We start from the raw sequence: 14,063 nt of genomic DNA on the forward strand, positions 1-14,063 counted from the left end.
TTTAGGTTGATTCCATGTCTTTGCCATTGTGAATAGTGCTGCAATGAACATTTGCATGCATGTGTCTTTATGGTGGAATGCTTTATATTCCTCTGGGTATATCCACGGTATTGGGATTGCTGGGTTGAATGGTAGTTCTGTTTTTAGCTCTTTGAGGAATCACCACGCTACTTTCCATAATGGTTGAACTAATTTACATTCCCATCAATGGTGCATAATTGTTCCCTTTTCTCTGCAATGTCACCAGCATCTGTTATTTTTTTTCCTGCCCTAATTTCCCAGTGAACTCTGCTGCTTATTGCTGTTTTAAGTGTCCTTGTCAAGCCCTGGACTTGTCCCTGTTGATATAATATCCACATTATCCCCAGTATTAGGCCCTCTACAATTTCTTTTGGAGGTTTCTGACATGTCTTAAGACTATAGAACACCATACTGAGTAAGAGTTAAGAAACTGACAGTCTGGACCTTAATATTTTACTTATTTACTCCAAGGCCTAAGACAACCACTATTTATTTCTGGGTCTCTGAATACTCACTTGTAAAATTAGGAGGATACAGTGAGTGTCTAAGGTCCTTTGCAATGCAAGAAAATCTGTGGCTGGTATGGTTTTCAAAAGTAGTGCCTCCGGTAGGAATAAGTTCAGCTTGATAAAGATTTAATTTATTCATTTATTCATTCAACAAATATTCATTAAGTACCTTTTTCATGTCAAGCATTTTTTCTAAGATCTGGGAATACAGCAATAAGCAAAATGTAAATGTAAATACCATCTATGTAGCTTACATTCTGATAGAAGTAGAGAAAATAAATTATAACTCATCTATGTATATGAATGTGTGAATGAATATTTATTCTATCTTTCTATAAAATCAGGCAGTTTTAAATGCTGTAGAAGGAAAATGTGGAGAGAGAGGGACTATTGTTCAGGGCAAAGGTAGAAAGATAGATGGATCTATGATTTCATTCAGTGTACCCAGAGAGAGAGAGAAAGAGAACGTGTGTGTGTGTGTGTGTGTGTGTGTGTGTGTGTGTTTGTCCCAGGCAGATGGGACAGCAAGTACAAAGGGCCTGTGGGGTCGGAGTATGACCACTTGCTCAAAGAAGATAAAGAGGTTAAAATGCAACAGAATTAAAGAGTGAATGAGAAATGAAGTTAAAGAGGTTGAGGTAGAAGAAATAGGTCACTAGGGCCCTGTGGGCCATTGTAAATGCTTGGCTTTGAGTGCTGAGAGACTGTTGGAGGAATTAAAACAAAGGAGTGACAAGCTTGGATTCAACCCCTTGGAAAGATCACTGTAGCTGTTGACTTGAAAATAGACAAGAGATGGTCAGTGAAGCAGGTAAAGATAATTAAGAGGCAATTATAATAATCCACATATAAAACTACAGATAACTTGGACATGGGAAGAAACCATGGAAACGGTGAGAGGCTGTTGGATTCCATTCATATTTTGAAGACAGAGCTGACAGAATTTCCTTAGATTATTTATGTGCAGTGTAAGGCAGAAAAGGAGTTAAACATTGCAGTAGTTGTGGCCTCAAAAGGGTAAGGAGAGAGTTGGCACTTAGTGAAACAGGGAAGAGTGCAAGAGGAGCAGGGAAGGAATTCAGGAGGTTAGTTTGGGACAAGGTAAGTTTGCAATGCCCCTCGAATATCCAAGTGGATGTTTCAAGTAGGCTGCTGGGTTAAGAGTCTGGAATTCAGTAACAAGTTCTGTGCTAGAGATACAAATTTTAAAATGATTAGGATAGAGATGGCTTTAAGAGATCTCAGAATGGATGATATTACTCAGGGAGTGACTATAGATAGACAAGAGAATAAATGCCCTAAATACCAAATACAGTCCCAGACACTCTGAGAATAAGAGATTAAGATGATGAGGAGAAATGGGAAGGAGTGATGAGTGAGGTAGCAAGGGAGCCAAGCCAACATGTTCCAGAAGCCAAGTGAAAAGGATTTCGGGAAGTGGTAGGTATAGTATGTCCAATGCAACTGAGAAGTAAAATGTGGTAAAACTTGAGTCAACTCTCAATTCCCATTGAATTACTGGAGTCTTTCTGACTGTGGTTGTTGTAGATCCTGAGCAGATATACATAGCAGCCTGGGCCAGATATAAAGAGCCAACAGAGCCTTGCCTCAAGGCCTCTTAAATTAACATGAGGTAGGGGACTAGATAATAGCCAGCATACAAGCATTCCTTTCCACCATCATCACCATGATCGCTACAACATACACACACACAAACTTGTCATATGTAATCCTAAATGCGAAAAGCAAATGAACTGTGTAACAACAAAGTGTAACTTTGGTGTGAGTTACAGCACATCAAATGTTCGATGAATTACAAAGTGTAACTTTGTAGCACTAATTGTTAATGTTGCTATTATGTTATTACTATTAACTGCTTACATTTACTGAGTGATTAGCAATTATCTGGCATTATTTTAATCATTTTACATATATAATTTTGTTAAATCCTAATGATGCCCTCTGAGATTATTATTAATATCACTCTGATTTTCAAATGAGAGTATTAAGCCTTAGAGAGGGGAAGTGGTTTGTCTAAGGTCACATAGCAAGTAACTGGCAGATTCTGTTTCAAAACCAAAAGTCGGCTTCTAAGTCTCTGAGCCAAGAAATAACAGTGGGAATATTCAGTTCTCCTAAATGCCCTGTCCTTTGGATAATACATGTACTTTCAACTGTCTATTACCAAATTTTCTTTCCTGTGATTCCCAATAGGGATGGGTAATCTGGAACTAACTCCAAAAGTTTCCTGATGTTTAAAATACAGGCAATAGCTAGCTTTGCCATTCTTTCTTAGACATTTAGTCATTGCTGAAACAAAGTATTCCATGGTTAGACTCACCCATGAGTGGCCAAGAGCCATTCCCTCAGGACTGTAAAGCTGACCCAAATAAAGTTATTAGCTAGCATTTCTAGAATTACATCACCATATGTTTACCAGCCTCCGAGTTTACTTTTAATAAATCATACTCTGGAGGTTACATACCAGACCTCTAATGACTGGGCAGTAGTTGGAACTTTACTATTATCAAGTATTGATTTGGTAAGATATGATAGAATTCTTTTTTTTAAGTGACTAGTGGTTGAGAGGCCTACTTTGAAAAAAAAAGTCCATACAGTAGAAATGACAAGCGATTTGTTAGAGAGGGAAAGGAATCACTCAAATCTCTTAATAGACAGAAAGAACTTTAAAATGTCTCACTATTAAAAAACTGATTTAGAGCACCTTTCTCCCAAAAAGAGACATACATGTAAGTTCAGGCTATCCGTTTACCCCTTTGTTTGCTAAAAAAAAAAAATGTTCTTGGAAAAATCTTATTTCATGGAGAATACAGTGAAATGACACTAAACTCCATGTTTGATGAATATCAAAATACCTTTCTTGGACTGTTTTCATTATTCTTTATGCTCTTCCATTTCCTATGACAACCTTGACCTGTTCAGGTAAACCTTTGACGTGTCAGAGAAGAGAAAGGACAACTGACTCATTCTCAGCAAGGCAAATATGGCCTGAAATTGAATTTCCTAACCAATGTGACAAGTTGTACTGAGTCATCCATATGCTCATCTGGTGTCCTCTATTCTTCACTGAGACCTTCCACATACCATTGGTAAAAGTCTCACTGGGATCAAGCATGTGATGTCTAGCTCTGATTGTGTGTGTGTGTGTGTGTGTGTGTGTGCATGCGCAGGGATGTGCAGAACAATTGGCCTTCACTAGGAACAAGACTAGGGGTCCTACTTCATTAACAGAACAGTCTACCTATGAGAGAGTTGCCTGATACTATTTGAATCTGGGCTCTGATCCCATCTTTCCTTCCTCAGAGGCATAAGGTAACCAGAACACCAGATTTGAAGTCAGATACAACCAGGTCCAAATCCTCATTCTGCAGTCTTATTCCTGTAGCATCTTAGAAACTCATTGACATTCTCTGAGCTTTGGGGCTCTCATTTGATCAAGGGGAATAAGTAGACTCGTGGCATGTGAAGTGTACTTATATATAGCAAGTGAACACATGCTCACCCCTTTATTCTGGACATCAGTGAAACTTGAGCAGTAGTATCTTTTGTCACTTTTTAAAAAATTATCATCCTGCTCTAGAAAATAAAGTTATCAAGCTGTTCTTTATAAAGTGAGAGCATTTAACTCACAGCTAGTTCTAAATTTAGAAACCACCTCAAAATCAGGTCAAAGCACTAATGTAAAAGGTTTTGTCCAGCTTTAACCAACTGAAGCTTTATGGGATTTGAATTAAAAGATGGGTGTGCTCAGGTGCCTCAACTACTGAGAGTGAATGAATAACAATAATGCCTAACAAATCTTAAGTGCTTATTACATTAATCATCATCTGCTGCTGCATAACAAACAATGCACAAATGTAAAGCAACAAATGCTTATTATCTCTCACAGTTTTTGAGGGTTATGAGTCCAGAAGCGGCTAGCTGGGTAGTTCTAGCTCAGGGTCTCTCATGAGGTTGCCATCAAGATGATGACAGTTTAGTCATGTGAAATCTGTAGGATCTGATATATAACTCGTTCACATGGTTGTTGGCAGGATTCAATTCCTTGCTGGTTATTTCTGAAGGCCTTAGTTCCTCACCACATGCGCCTCTCAATTCATCAGCCAAGTGTCCTAGTTACATGCAATTGGTTTCTCCCTGGAGCAAATGACCCAAGAGAGCAACCAGGACACAGGAAATGACTAGCACAGGAAATGATATGTCATGAAAACTTCCATAGCCTATTCATTGGAAGTAAATCACTAAGTGTAGCAGCTGTCAATGGAGTGTGAACTAAGCTCTACATCTTAAAAAATATTGAGGAATGTGTGGACATATTTGAAATCCACCACACCTGTTATATGCTCTGAAGCTATTCCAAGTATGTGATATAAATTATTTCTATTTGGTTTGTACCATAATTCCATGAGGTTAGAAATTATCATATTCCCCATTTTGTAGATGAGATACATGAAGCTTAGAAAGTTTGACATTCACTCAAAGATGCAATAGTGTTGGGCTTCTAAACCAACTAATCTGAATCTAGAGATAAAACATTTTGAATCATCAAAAAAATTAGTTTACTTCAGTAAAAATTCTAATATTTTTCTTTGAAATTGATAATTTATATCTAGATTATTTAGCATGCTTTAGTAAATAGAATTTTGGATTAAGCAGAATATATCATTTTCTGACAATGCTAAGTAATTAAGTATTTACTGTTTATGAATTAGGATGTATTGTGACAGTTAAATCTGAGTCTACAACATTTTTGTATATGGCTTATACTTCATACTCTAACAACATCTATCCCAGAAGACTATTATTTAAAATATAAGCGGTAGTGAAGAAATTTAGCCACATATTAAAGTACAGAAGTTAAAAGTTCTAAGAGATTCTAATGGAGTCTGGTGTAAAATTATCTTAGTATCTTTTCACTCCTTTTTTTTTTAATGCTCACAGATTTATTTCCAATTATCTCACAAAGGTGAGGGGAGAAAAGAGCCCCAGTGAGAAATAACTTACACTGCCATTTAAGAGCTGCTTTTCTGCCAGCAATTGCTTGAGTTTAATTTACCAGGAGACAAAATTGCAGTTGTTGAGACAGTCAAAGCAGAAGGGGGAAGAGTCAATGATCCAGATCAAGGCTTCAGTAACGGGCAAGAAAAATGTCAGAAAGATGTTAATAGGATAAGTAGAAGAAGTGGGAGGGGAGATGGAGGGAAGGGAAAGGAGTAAAGCATGGAAAGGCAGAACGAAGGGAAGGAAGGAGGACAAAGAACAAATGAATGAATGTATAAGAGAATGGATGAAGGAAGAAATCGGTGCCTGCTATAATCTGATTTGTCCCCCAAAGCTCATGTGACGAAATTTAATGGCCAGTGTGACAGTATTAAGAGGAGAGGCCTTTAAGAGATGATAAAGTCATGAGGGGGAAACCCTCATGGATGGAACTAGGTTCCTTACAAAAGCCTTGAGAGGGTGGGTTCAGCTTTTCTTTGCCATGTAAGGACACAGTATTTTATCTCCAGAAGATGCAGCAACAAAGTGACATCTTAGAAGAAGAGATACTTGGCTCTACTAGAAACTCAACTTGCTGGCATTTTGATTATAGACTTCCCCATCTCCAGAAGTGTAAGAAATAAATTTCTGTTGTTTATACATTACCCCATGTCAGGTATTTCGTTACAGCAGAAATAATGAATGAAAGGAGGGCCTGAAAGTAAAATAATGGTGTAGGAAAATGCCCTGTGATGTCAGGGAGAACGAACAAGTTTTATGCAAAAGCTTTCAATGGGCCTCCATTGCCTAGAGCAAGTATAAATGAGCAAACTACTGCCTACTGCCTGCTGCCTGTCCCCAAGAGGGCTAACAGCTGAAGGGTGAGAGCCAGAGCTTGCCAGCAGCCTGGGAGTAAGTTATTTATTTCTAAAGCAGGGTCTTGTAACTGCCCAATAGGTTCTTCATACCTGCTGCACAAGTAAAGACCACAACATTTCAGTAAAGAAAGAGTTTAACTGATATGAGGCTGACCACACCATGTGGGAGATGGAGTTATTACTCAAATCAATCTCCCTGAAAATTTGGGGATGGAGTTGTTAAGTACAATTTGGTGGGTAGAGGGTTGGAAAGTGGGGAGTGCTATTTGGCTAGGTCAGAGATAAAATCATAGGGAGTGGAAGCTGTCCTCTTGCACTGAGTCAGTTCCTAGGTGGGGGCAGCAAGACCAGAAGAATCAGTTTATTGATCTGGTTGGTGCCAGCTGATCCACTAAGTGCAGGGTGTGCAAAATATCTCAAGCACTGATCTTAGGTTTTATAATGGTGATGTTATCCTGAGGAACAATTTGAGGAGGCTCAGAATCTTGCAGCCTCCAGCTGCATGGCTCCTAAGCCATAATTTCTAATCTTGTAGCTATTCGGTTAGTCCTACAAAGGCAGTCTAGTCCCTAGGCAGGCAGAGGGTTTGTTTTGGCAAAGGGCAGTTATCATCTTTGTTTGCAAGTTAAACTATAAACTAAGTTCCTTCCAAAGTCAGTTTGGCCCATATGCAGGAAGGAATGAGCATCGCTTGGAGGTTAGAAGGAAGATGGAGTCAGTTAGGTCAGATCTCTTTCACTGCAATAATTTTCTCCATTATAATTTTTGCAATGAGAGTTTCAATCCTGAGGGCACAGCATAGAATCCTTCCCCATCCAATGATCCTTTTCTGCTTTAGACAGTACCATTTTTATGCTGCTTTATCAATAAAGGGAAATATTTTAATTCAGAGAAGATACAAGACTAAAATCTCAGTTGTTTCTCGAAAGCTGAAGATAATACATGTATTCATCAAAACTAGTATAATGAAGATTCATTGAGATAAAACAAGTAAAGTATTTACCACAGTATCAACGTCAGCTGCAATTATTATTATTACTATCTATATTGCAGGTTTTTGAAATACATTTGTCTAGAAAATGCTCCAAAGTTAAAAATGAATATATAGTTCACAAGATATCCAAATGCTGAGTTTATGGCTATTAACATCTTTAAGCCTGCTCAATAAATGGCACTTCTGTAATTTCCCCAGGATCTGAATAAATTAAAAAAATAAGGCCAAGGAGTGACAGGTGGTTGCCCATATATCTCATTTTGACAGATAAAAGTTGAGCAGGGCCAGTTGATGTGTATCTGGGAATTAGGCAGACTTACCAACCTAATCTCAGCCTCAGTGAACTGTGACAAGCCCCCTTTCCTGTCCTTCACAGATGAAGAGCCTAGCCTTGGAGGAGCAGAGCAGGAAGACTATTACAAAAAGTAGATGAAAGTAGGAGAGCTGAGTATGCGTATGCCCTGTTCACTCTTTTCAAATGTACTAAGCAGATAAGTCACGTCTCCTTCTCTAGAGTGGAGTAACCCAACATGCAAGAAAAATGTCAGAAAGATGTTAGTAGAATAAATAGATGAAGTGGGAGGGGAGAGGGAAGGAAGGGAAAGAAAGAATGGGAAGGAAGAAGGAAGGGAAGGAGGACAATGAATGAATGAATGTATTAAAAGAATGGATGAAGGAAGAAATGGGAGCCTGCTATAGTCTGATGTGTCCCCCAAGAGACAGACTAAGGTCTGCAGATTCACTGAATTCCCTTCACATGGAAGCAAACAACTAGCATGCTAGATAAGTGTTCCCCAAAACAGATTTTTATAGAGAAATTCTGAATATTCCCACCCCTGGGTCAGGCCTCAACTGGCCAGAACATTGGACCTTGGAACAAAGACACCAAAGGGAAATTCAAAAGTTCTTAAATTCTCTAGATTTAATACAGTGTGTACTCTATAACAAATTTTTTAAATTTTAGTAACATACTTTCATTTTTTGCAACATACTTTTATTGGAGAGTTCATTACTAGTTTTAAAACCTGAGGAATCACTTTATTAAAAAAATCTAAAATATATAACCAAGGAAATAATTGCATTAACAATTACCACAATCAGGGAGAGCCCTAAACTAGTAACGTGAATATCTGATTTTCCAGTTCCACCACTTCTTAGCTAAATATCCTTGACTAGTCATTTAAACTCTAGTTCTGTTATCACATCTTTAAAATGCAAAGAATACTAGGATGCGTAAGATTTTTCACATGCTGCTGAACAGATGACTAAAGGATATATGAGAAAGTACTTTAAAGATGTTTTGAATGTAAATATGGCATCTTCAAGAATGCCAAATGTATTTTAATATAACAAGAAAATTTTTTTTAATCCTGTATATTGGAAACATAGACAAAGAAAAAGCATCAGTGTTTTAACAGTATGTAACAACAAAACACAACGAGAAAAGAAAAAAAAAAGATTCCATTTTCTCCCACTCATAATTCCATTAATTTTTCATGATGGGCTCAGCTTTGGAGAGATTTTATACAGAAGAGGAGTTTTTCATTATGTTGTCCAAGGACCAAATATTTGGGAGTCAACAAATAGCCAAACAATTGGATATTTCATATAAATGTAAAACCACTGTATTTATCCTTTTTAAAAAAGAAGTCAGACTGAATCTACCATGAGCTTCTTCTTTCAAATGCTTTTCATTCAAAAATGAAACAAAAGATGTGCTGCTGCTAAGAGCTTCAAGGTCTAGAATGCCTATGTGCTCCTTGTTATAATTCCTTTCTTCAAAATAGGCATTTGGTGTCCCAGAAGGACAAGCCTTGTGTTCACTCAGCTCTAGGAATTGATTAATGTCTTGGGATGTGATGTATATTTAAGCCAAACTCGTGGCCTATTAGCAATTCACAAACCATGACTTGCACAGTGGTGTGCTCAAATCTATTTTGCATTACAAAATGTTTATAAATCAGCCTCTATTCCCAGAATGTTATATAAACACGTCAACAAATCACATGTGTATTAAGGGGAGAGAGGTAGAAGGCTGGGAATTCATCATAGCCTCAGGCTGTTCTGGGACAAATTAAATATTACCCTGGCCACTGAGGTCCCCACTAGGCAGTCATTCAGAATGAACTGTAGATAAATTGAACTTCTCTTATTGGAGACAAGCCAGCAGCTCACCCAAACATGAAAAATTGTATCCCCACACTAAAAAAATTAAACCACGCTAAACACAAGCTTTTCATTTCTGCAAGGCTGCAGTTGTCCTATTTCTTTAGAAAATGAAGATATTTTATGGCTCAAAAATAAAAGTCACAGAAAGTAGGTGAATAACAGGGAGAAAGGTTGGTGAGGACATTACCTATTTGTATTCCCAGCACCCGAGACATTTTTTGTGGGGAGAGCTGGGAAGGGGGCTTCAGATTAATTGAATATATATAGTCAATTACATATATTCAATTATATATGTACATATACACACACATACATACATATATGTAATCACATATTTTAAATGTAGAGGATGTCAGTTTGCCTAATACATATATATAATGTTTTTAGCAGGTGAATCATTTTTCCTATTATATTTGGAAACTTAACTTAAAACCATTTCCTCTTATATTTCCTCTTATATTTGGAAACTTAACTTAAAATCATTTTCCTCTTATATTTGGAAACTTAACAGACAACAGAAAGTGGATAGAAGAAAGAAAGGCCCCTAAGCAAAGGGCTCACAAATTGTCCCTGAACCCACCCAAGAGATAACTGCGTAGATTCTGGTCTTCAATGGGATTTAGTCTCATACAACCCTCATTTTTCTCTGTTAATCTAGAAGTATGCAATTGGACATAAAATGTAAGTGGTTTCTGCACAGTGACTGGTGAGAAGATATGCTTTGATATGAACCAGCTCTCCTAAAAGGTATTTTAGTCGATTCAAAGGTTCATCTGATATAAAACTTTAGCTTATAAAATAAAGTGTGTTCTTTTATGTTATACATATTTTACTACAATTTTTTAAAAAAAGAAAAACTGGTTCTCCTGGAGAAGCATACACACTAACTTATAAAGGGGGAAGTGTTTTTTGTAATTGGATCATAGAATTGCAGACTTTCAGAGCTGAAAGGGCTGGAAACTCATCTGCTGCAGTTTTCCGGAATGTAATTCTACAAGTCAGTTATAGCTTTTACAATAATAAAGATTTCCACAGATGTAGTCATGAGTCCTGCTCATTGCCATCCAATTTTTCTGTCCTCTAGGCTCTTCCTATCTTTCTCCCTCTTAGTAGATCATGGTCATGTGACTACTTCTGACCAGTGAGTTGTGTGTGGAAATGAGATGCATCATATTTGAGAGGTAATCTTTAAAGACTGCTTTGAGACTCTCCTAAACTTCTTTTCTTACTAGCAAAATGACCTACAAGTTTCATTATGACGTCTACTCCACCAGCTGGTATCCCTAAGTAGCTATGAAAAATAGAGCTCTTATCCATGGTAGTTAAACCATGTTAGACATATAATGGGTAGGGGGAAACTTTCTTTTTTTAATCCAATGAGATTTTCATGTATTTTTTTATTTCAGCATAGCCTAATCTATACTGACTTATATAATGGTCAGTTAAGTTTGAAGAATACAGATTTACACAGGTTTCTTTACTAGGTAAATCTACAAGGCTTCAAAATGCTAATAGGAGACATAAGTCATCAAGAGAGGAATATATTAGGAAGCATTTATCACACCTGTTTGACTATGATAATTTTTGTTTTGTTTTATTTTAGAATTTGTGTGTTGTGCAGAACACGTGTTAGGAAGTCAAAGATCACAATGTTCCACAGAGCAATTAGGGAAATCACTGTTGGTCCAATTTCAGCACTTTACAAAATAGTTTAACAAAGTTCTAAAGAATGAAGTTCTTCTCCAAGGCCATCCTCAGTGAGGTAATCCATGAGCGGCAGACATGGGAGCTGATGTCTCTTAGTCATGCCCTGGACCTAGTAAAGTAGAATAGCTTTACAAGTATACCAGGTGTTTGCTAATGATCACTTCTCTTTTTTTTTTTTTGAAGACTGAGTTTTGCTCTTGTTGCCCAGACTGGAGTGCAATGGCGTGATCTCAGCTCACTGCACACTCCGCCTCCTGGGTTCGAGCGATTTTCCTGCCTCAGCCTCCCAAGTAGCTGGGATTACATGCACCATCACACCTGGCAAATTTTTTGTATTTATTAGAGATGGGGTTTCACCATGTTGGTCAGGCTGGTCTCGAACTCTTGACCTCAGGTGATCCACCCACCTCGGCCCCCTAAAGTCCTGGGATTACAGGCATGTGCCACCACGTCCGGCCAATGATCAAACGTTTTACAGAAGTCTTTAAAGAGCCACACCAGTGGAAACATTCTTAATACCTTACCACTCAAATTAACATCAACTCAAAGTTATGTTTTGCCCACAGAGAATTAATACAAAGAAATACCTATAAGAAAACCTCAAAAATTTCACATCTAAGACAAAAGCCAGAGATTATAGAGGTATCATATTTTTGGAGCTGAGGGGGAAAAGTCTCTCAGCTAGATCTTCTGAACCAGAGCTCTACAACTTTCTGCAAAAGATCATTTCCCCTGCTAAAAACCTGGCAATAAGAACCTCCTTTTTTGGCGAGGGGTATTATTTGGCCAAAAATGAGATTTCAGCCAGAAACAAGGGGAAACTGAACTTGTTGTTAAGCCACTGAAGACACCTCTTTCCTTTGAAATAACTTATTTTGACTGATGCTAGAGGCACTGGTAGAATTTCCTTCCCTTCATAAAATCACTGTAGTTGCAATGATAGCTCTGAAGTTGTGGGAGTAAAGATCTGCTAAAACATCATTTGGATTTAATCACAATACCAGAGGAAAAGAATAAAAGCTGTGTTTGTTTTTTCAACAACAGCAAACTGCTGGATGGATATTGCCAGAAATTAATTGATCAAGAAAAGCTCCTAGAAATCTTTTTTTTTTTTTCTTTTCAAAAAAGTACCTTTTGTGACAGCTTCAAACTTGATCTCTCAGCTCCAGTGAAGCACAAATCACTGTGTGGCATTTTATCTCATAGATTAGAGAAGGTCCTAAATAGCATGTCGTGCCTTCCTTAAAATGCTGTCCTTAGTGCAGGTTTTTTTTTTTTAAGCTTCTTTGAAGTTTCTCATATTGCATTGGGTTCTTCACCCAAGGGAAATGACATTTTTAGTTAAAAAGTAATAAAGTATAATTAAAACATAAATAATTTAAAAAGATTTTGATATAAGCCTGAAAATGGGCATGTGAATAAATTTGCACCGTGTCCCAGGAAGTATATTGGTAGACATATTTGGGAAGGATGAATTCACTGCCTGGAGGGGTCCAGACATATTGGCTAGTACCCCAAGTTCTCCAAGTACTCCCTTGAGGTTTCCAGATAAACTGATTTTTTAGTCAAAGAGCCTCTACAGAAAGCCTGCTGCTGCATTGCCTCATGGAGAAGAGAGAGCCCCACCACTTCTAGTCAGCTGCAGAAGCACTCTCTCTGCCTCAGCAAACACAAGTAACTGCAGTATCTAACCAGAGAGGACCTTCCCACAAAACAGGAGGTGAAATTAGGATAAACAGGACTTGGGAAAATAATTGATTTTGCAGAATGTGGCTGCTGTAATAAATGGCTTCCTTGGAGGACCTAAAATACAGAGGGAAGCCGCAACTAGAATACAGACAGAAGTAGTAGACCTGAACCTGGAAGCCTACAAACCCTTTTTCTGGTATCATTCATTCACATGTCCACCTCCCCTCCTCTCCCCACAATAGGATACACACAAAAGGGCTACTTGTCAAGTAGCAACAATTATACAATGACTAAGCATCGTTGTCTGCCTTCCATATTAAAATGTGATTTAAAAATAAAACCTAATTGGAGGCCCTTTTCTTTCTCCTGAGTTGTGTCTAAACCTTGCAAAGAGGTTCATTTCAAAGCTCATTTTGCCTTCTTTTATTCCTTGTGACCCAGTTCTTTCATTTTATCTTTACCTCTGATTTGATAAATGTATTCTCAGGAAAACATCCTGGATTTAACAGTTATTCTTTCTAGACCTGTGGCTTCTAAAGAGATAATTAGTCCACAATAATATGAAGTAATGAATCTGTAATGGTGAGCTTATTAGATCACTGCCATTGATTGATAGGGAGAGAAGGTAGACCTATCTGCTAACCAAGCCATGAGTATTAGATATTCACCAGTTTGATTCAGTCTCTCACTCATTCATTTATTTAACAAACATGTTGTGAACTCCAGCAAACCAATCACTGCACTCATTATTGATACAAAGATTCTTAAAAAGGCACAGATCTTGATTTAAAGAACTTTAGAGTGAAAAAGACGGATATCTAAACAAATATCTATAACACAAAGCAAAAAGACATACGACATATGATAGCGATAGCAGCAACATACTATAAAAGACAGTGAAGAATAATTCTGATTAGGATGATTCAGGCCTCATTAGAGCCTTGAAGTAGGAGTAGCAGCTTCATACATGGAGTAGGAGGGTAGTGCAGATGCACAGAACTGAGAAGACAGCATAAGTGATGAACAAGAAGCCTAAACATAGTCTGGTCAAAGCACAAAAGGTCAGATCATGGGAGTCACTGTATGCTGTGCTAA

At 37.7% G+C, this 14,063-nt stretch overlaps 1 long non-coding RNA gene across 1 annotated transcript; it reads left to right on the forward strand.

Annotated features, from left to right (window-relative positions):
* The first annotated feature begins 3,479 nt into the window (after nt 1–3,479).
* LOC131380683 (uncharacterized) lies at nt 3,480–7,803 on the forward strand. Its single transcript, XR_009208769.1, has 3 exons — nt 3,480–3,640; nt 6,062–6,164; nt 7,780–7,803. It is a non-coding gene; the product is annotated as an uncharacterized LOC131380683 (long non-coding RNA).
* The last annotated feature ends 6,260 nt before the right edge of the window (nt 7,804–14,063 follow it).

This window comes from Hylobates moloch, unplaced genomic scaffold (genome assembly GCF_009828535.3).
Source record: "Hylobates moloch isolate HMO894 unplaced genomic scaffold, HMol_V3 SCAFFOLD_11, whole genome shotgun sequence".
In the NCBI taxonomy this organism is placed as follows: Eukaryota; Metazoa; Chordata; class Mammalia; order Primates; family Hylobatidae; genus Hylobates; species Hylobates moloch.